This window comes from Tupaia chinensis, unplaced genomic scaffold, assembly GCF_000334495.1.
Source record: "Tupaia chinensis unplaced genomic scaffold, TupChi_1.0 Scaffold140464_1, whole genome shotgun sequence".
Lineage (NCBI taxonomy): Eukaryota > Metazoa > Chordata > Mammalia > Scandentia > Tupaiidae > Tupaia > Tupaia belangeri.
The window spans coordinates 423237-429152 of record NW_006200341.1 but is presented as its reverse complement, the minus strand read 5'-3'; the positions used below and the strand labels follow the sequence as shown (position 1 = coordinate 429152).

The 5916-nt window shown below is 46.5% G+C and overlaps 1 non-coding gene across 1 annotated transcript; it reads right to left on the bottom strand.

Moving 5' to 3' along the window:
- Positions 1-3103: 3103 nt before the first annotated feature.
- Positions 3104-3266, bottom strand: LOC114004941 (U1 spliceosomal RNA). The gene has a single exon (XR_003546892.1). It is a non-coding gene; the product is annotated as a U1 spliceosomal RNA (small nuclear RNA).
- Between the last annotated feature and the right edge of the window lie 2650 nt (positions 3267-5916).

Here is a 5916-nt window from a genome sequence, read left to right as displayed (position 1 = left end):
AAACACACAGGGCACCCAGTAGCCTGAAGAGCTAGCTGGACTGGGTTAAGAGAATCAAAGTGTGATAAGACCCTGTTCAGAAAGCTTTCTTTCTTTCTCTCTCATGTATGTGAGAAAAAGAACTCATTAAAAATATTAAGACTTGGGACGAGCAGTTAGCGTAATGGCTATGTCGCTGGACTCCCATGTAGTTGACTGCAGTTCACATCCTGGACCTGGTGGCTTAAACTCACGCCTGGCGCGTGTACCTGTGTGCCCAAGATCCCGAGAGAATGGAGGAGAAGGGATTGCGGTGTGGCCATCCCCCGTGGGGGATGATTTCTCGCTGTCTGTCTCTCTGTCTCTGTCTGTCTGGCGAGCGCACACGCCCTATAGCAAAAAGCTCTCAAAAAAAAAAATTAAGACTTTATGCAGCAGTTTTAAGTTTATGTAAAAACTGGGCAGAAGATACAAAGAATTTCTATATACCATCATCCCTCCAGTTTCCCCTTTTATGAGTATCTTGCATACTAAGACCTTATTATTGATTAAAGGCTGCAGTTTACATTAGGGTTCACTGTGTTGTACAGTTCTACGTTTTGTTTTGGCTTTTCTTTTTTCTTAAATAGATTAATTTTTAAAGCGTAGTTTGGGACCAGCAGTTAGCGTAATGGCTATGTCGCTGTACTCCCACGTCGTTGACCGCGGTTCGCGTCCCGGTCCTGGTGGCTTAAACTCACGCTGGGTGCGTATGTGTGCGTGCCCAAGATCCCGAGAGGAGAATTGAGGAGAAGGGATTGCGGCGTGGCCATCCTCCCTGGGGGGGGATTTCTTGCTTTCTGTCTTTCTGTCTGTCTGGCGCACACACGTGCCCTATAGCAAAACCCTCTCCAAAAAAAAAAAAAAAAAAAAGTTGTAGTTTTAGGTTTATGGCAAAATTGAGCAGGAAGTACAGAGTTCTGGTCTCTGCTGTCCAGCACCTATATCACCTCCCCCATTATCACCCGTCCCTCCACCCCTTCTAGAGTGGTCCATTTGTTACAGTGAACAAACCCGCCCTGACACATCCTAATTACTCAAAGTCCAGAGTTTATATTAAAATTCACTCATGGCGTCCGTTCCGTGGGTTTTGACAAATGTATAATGACAAGTATGCACCATTATATTATGAGACAGAATAGTTTCTCTGCCCTAAAATCCCTCTGCCTCATCTATCAATTCTCCCCTACCCCTGCAGGCAAGAACTGGTCTTTTATACACACACACACACACACACACACACACACACATAGCATACATGTATACGCACGCACCTATATACAGTCATTGGAAAAGTCATGACACATTTTTGCATAGAAAAACACATCATGACTCTTCCAACAACCATATATATATATTATATATATATATATAATATATATATATACACACACATTGTCTTTTCCAGAATGTCATATAATTGGAACTATATGGCATGTACCTTTTTAAAATAATTATTGTATTGGGACCAGCAGTTAGTGTAATGGCTATGTCGCTGGACTCCCACGTAGTTGACTGCGGTTCGAGTCCCGGACCCGGTGGCTTAAACTCACGCCGGGTGCATGTGCGTGCGTGCCCAAGATCCCGAGAGGAGAATGGAGGAGAAGGGATTGCGGCATGGTCATCCCCCCAGGGGGGTGATTTCTTGCTTTCTGTCTCTCTGTCTCTGTCTGTCTGGCGAACGCACGCGCCCTATAGCGAAAACCTCTCCAAAAAAAAAATGATGATGATTTGTGTATTTTTTTCTGAGAGAGAGAAAGAGGGAGAGAGAGGGAGACCCTTTCAACAGAGTCATCACACCGATCGAACCCTGTACTCAGCTAGCCCCGACTGTGGGCGTGTCTGTGCACACCTGCTATGTACACGGAAGCCTGAGGCCCAAACAAGGACCCTTCCAGTTAGAACCAGTTCCATTACCACTGTGCTGCCACCCGGCCCACTAACCAACTTTTTGTGGCTTGATCCTTATCATAAATCTGAGCTCTAACAGCTTCATTTATTATTATTACCTCTTACTTATTTTAGTTTTTGTAGAGGCAAAGGCAGAATTCGACTCATGCCAATTACTTTGTCTTTCAGAACCCTCATATCACAGGCCCTTCTCTTTTTTTGAGAGAGAGATTTTTTGCTATGGGCCATGTGTGCTCACCAGAGAGGGAGACAGAGAGACAGAAAGCGAGAAATCACCCCCCAGGGGGGATGGTCACGCCGCAATCCCTTCTCCTCCATTCTCCTCCTGGGATCTTGGGCACGCACGCACATGCGCCCGGTGTGAATTTCAAGTCATCGGGTCTGGGACTCGAACAGCGGTTGGCCATGTAGGAGTCCAGAGACGTAACCACTATGCCATCTGCTGGCCTTCTCAGGAGGGATTCTAACAGTGCTCACATGATGCACATCTTATAAAATAGGTAAGAGTAAGGGCTTTTATTTGCAGTAGGTTGTGAAGGCTTTCTATGGCCACTCTTATCTTCTCTTCATTAAATGCTCCCTCTTGTTGGGTGATTTGGAGGTGACTGTAGACATGTAGGGGATGTGTTAAGAGGGAGTGAGTTGGGGACTTTTTTTTTTTTTGAGAGGTTTTTGCTATAGGGCACGTGCGCTCGCCAGACAGAGAGAGAGAGACAGAGAGACAGAAAGTGAGAAATCACCCCCCAGGGGGGATGGTCACGCCGCAATCCCTTCTCCTCCATCCTCCTCTCAGGATCTCGGGCAATCCCTTCTCCTCCATCCTCCTCTCAGGATCTCGGGCCCGGCATGAGTTTTAAGCCACGGGGTCCAGGACGCGAACCGCGGTCGACTACGTGGGAGTCCAGCGACATAGCCATCACGCCAACTGCTGGTCCCAATTGGGGACATTTTGAGATTGGTGGAATATATTTACGTGATTCATAGTCACTTCCACGTAGAGTTAAATTATTGGAAGTCATCTGGCATAGGAATGGCTTCCAAAAATTTGCTTCCTGCCCGCTGCGTTGACTCACCTGTGATGAGAAAATGTTGATGACGAACTGGACAACAGATGCCATCAACTCAAAGAATATTTCAGATCGGCCATTTTTTGTTTTGTTTTGTTTTCTTCCTCCAGGGCAAAGTGCGAACGCAGTCCCCCACTACCACAAATTATGCAGTCGAGATTCCCACATTTGGGGAAATCGCAGGGGTCAGCACATCGGAGTGCAATGGATAAGCCTCGCCCTGGGAAAACCACCTTCGTGGTCATGGTATGTCCCCGGCCAGGAAAGTGCAGCCATTATAAAAGTAACTTGATGTGCCCTGAAATCTCACAGTTCACATGGGACCGGAACTTGACAAAGGTTTCCCCAAATAGAAAATAATCGAAATGGGGACCAGCAGTTAGCGTAATGGCTATGTTGCTAGATTCCCATGTAGTAGACCGTGGTTCGAGTCCTGGACCCGGTGGTTTAAACTCATGCTGGGCACATGTGTGTACATGCCCAAGATCCAGAAAGGAGAATGGAGGAGAAGGGATTGTGGTGTGGCCAACCCCCTGGGAGGTGATTTCTCGCTTTCTGTCTGTCTGTGTGTCTCTGTCTTTCTGGCAAGCCCATGTGCCCTATAGCAAAAACCTCTCCAAAATAATAATAATAATAATCAAAACGTTTCCATGATATTTATTTATTGACAAGTTGTGAAGCTGAAAATAACTTTCCTAAACTATTGATTAAAAAAAAAATCAAATTGTGGGGCCAGCAGATGGCATAGCAGTTATGTTGTTGGACCCCCACAAGGCTGACTGCAGTTCAAGTCCCAGATCTGGTGGCTTGAAAATCATGCCAAGTGTGTATGCATGTGTGCCCAAGATCCCAGGAGGAGAACAGAGAAGGGATTGTGGGGTGGTCATCCTCCCTAGGGGGTGATTTCTTACTTCCCCTCTCATCGTCTCTCTCTTGTAAGCACATGTTCTCTAAGGCAAAAACCTTAAAAAAAAAAAAAAAGAAAGAAAGGGAACCAGCAGTTAGCGTAAAGGCTATGTCACTGGACTCCCACGTAGTCGACTGCGGTTCGTGTCCCGGACCCGGTGGCTTAAAACTCACGCTGGGTGCGTGTGCGTGCGTGCCCAAGATCCTGAGAGGAGAATGGAGGAGAAGGGATTGTGGCATGACCATCCCCCCGGGGGTGATTTCTCGCTTTCTGCCTCTATGTCTCTGTCTGTCTGGCGAGCGCACGCGCTCTATAGTGAAAATCTCTCCAAAAAAAAAGGAAAGAAAGTCGAATTGTAATCAACAATGCTAAAGGAAAAATTCATTTATCTTTTGATTCTTTCTATAGAAAATGCCACTACAAAATTATTACCAAAATATAGAGAAGTATCTTATAGGTACATTAGAATAGGAAATCAATTTTTTCAATTATGTTATTTTTCAGAATACTGTGATGTTTGAGGTTTAAAATGTATCATTTCTTTTCTCATTAAATAGTCACTTTGGAAAAAATAGTTTTATTCTGAATAATTTTAGATTCTTTTTTTTTTTTGAGAGGTTTTTGCTATAGGGCACATGAGCTCGCCAGAAAGACAGAGAGAGACAGAGAGACAGAAAGCGAGAAATCACCCCCCAGGGGGTATGGCCACGCCACAATCCCTTCTCCTCCATTCTCCTCTCGGGATCTTGGGCACGCACGCACACGTGCCTGGCGTGAGTTGAAGCCACCGGGTCCGGGACTCGAACCGTGGTCGACTACATGGGAGTCCAGCGACACAGCCATTATGCTAACTGCTGGTCCCAGCAGAAGCAGGTTTCTTGATGGAAGCTCAGAGGACTGTTGGGAAGATTGCAGGACTTGACAACCGAGCCACAGAGGCTGCTGACGCCAACATCACATTTCCCCCGCCACATAGGGGGAGAAGCCCCTGCCACAGAGCCCTGGGACAAGGACTTCTGCTTCCCTGGCATTTTCCATACACATGCCTATCTTGCCTGATGCTTCCAGAGCCCCGTTCTAGGTCACAGACTAGGGTCTGAGGGCAGATGCAAACCAGGTTGGGAAAGGAAGTCAGTTTGGGAGGAAGGACGGCACAAAGTGAGGGGCTGCGGAAATGTCTAGAGGATGTTTGTGAAAAGATTAGCGCATCCCTACTGACCAATGTCCTCTGCACCTATCCACTGGGTTCCGGGTACAGGCAGGTAAATACAGCAAGGTACTAACTCTTTATTCTTTTTGGAGAGCTTTTTGCTATAGGGCGTGTGTGCTCGCCAGCCAGACAGAGAGAGACAGAGAGACAGAAAGCGAGAAATCACTCCCCAGGGGAGATGGCCACGCCACAATCCCTTCTCCTCCATTCTCCTCTCGGGATCTTGGGCACACACGTACACATGCCCGGCATGAGTTTTAAGCCACCGGGTCCGGGACACGAACCGCAGTTGACTACGTGGGAGTCCAGCGACATAGCCATTACGCTAACTGCTGGTTCCCCAAGAAAGAACTTTTTTGCACTAAAACAAACTTGTGCTTTAATTCCACTTTTCACCCTTTTTGAGGTGTATGTGTGTGCATGTATAATTTCTTCCGTGAGCGACAGGGTCTACTACTGTGATCCACCCTGAGCCTGCAGCCAGCCCAGGATCATGAGCGAGCGCATGCCTGACATACTCAGGAAGGTCTCCAGACCTGAACTAGCAACTTCCCCATGTAGATCAGCCTCACAGAGCATATTGTACACCATGCCCTTGTCAAGTTTTTCGAACTCTTGTATGTGTCGCCAACCTGTGGCTGCATCTGATGACTGAGGGTTGACTGCAATTTTCATTTATGTTAATGAGTGAGACAAAAATAAGACAATGTGATGAATACTGGAACTTTACTTAGTCATCAATGTTGTGTCTTCTTTGTTAAGTCAGATAGAACTTTTCAAATGCTAAAAGAATATGTCGATTG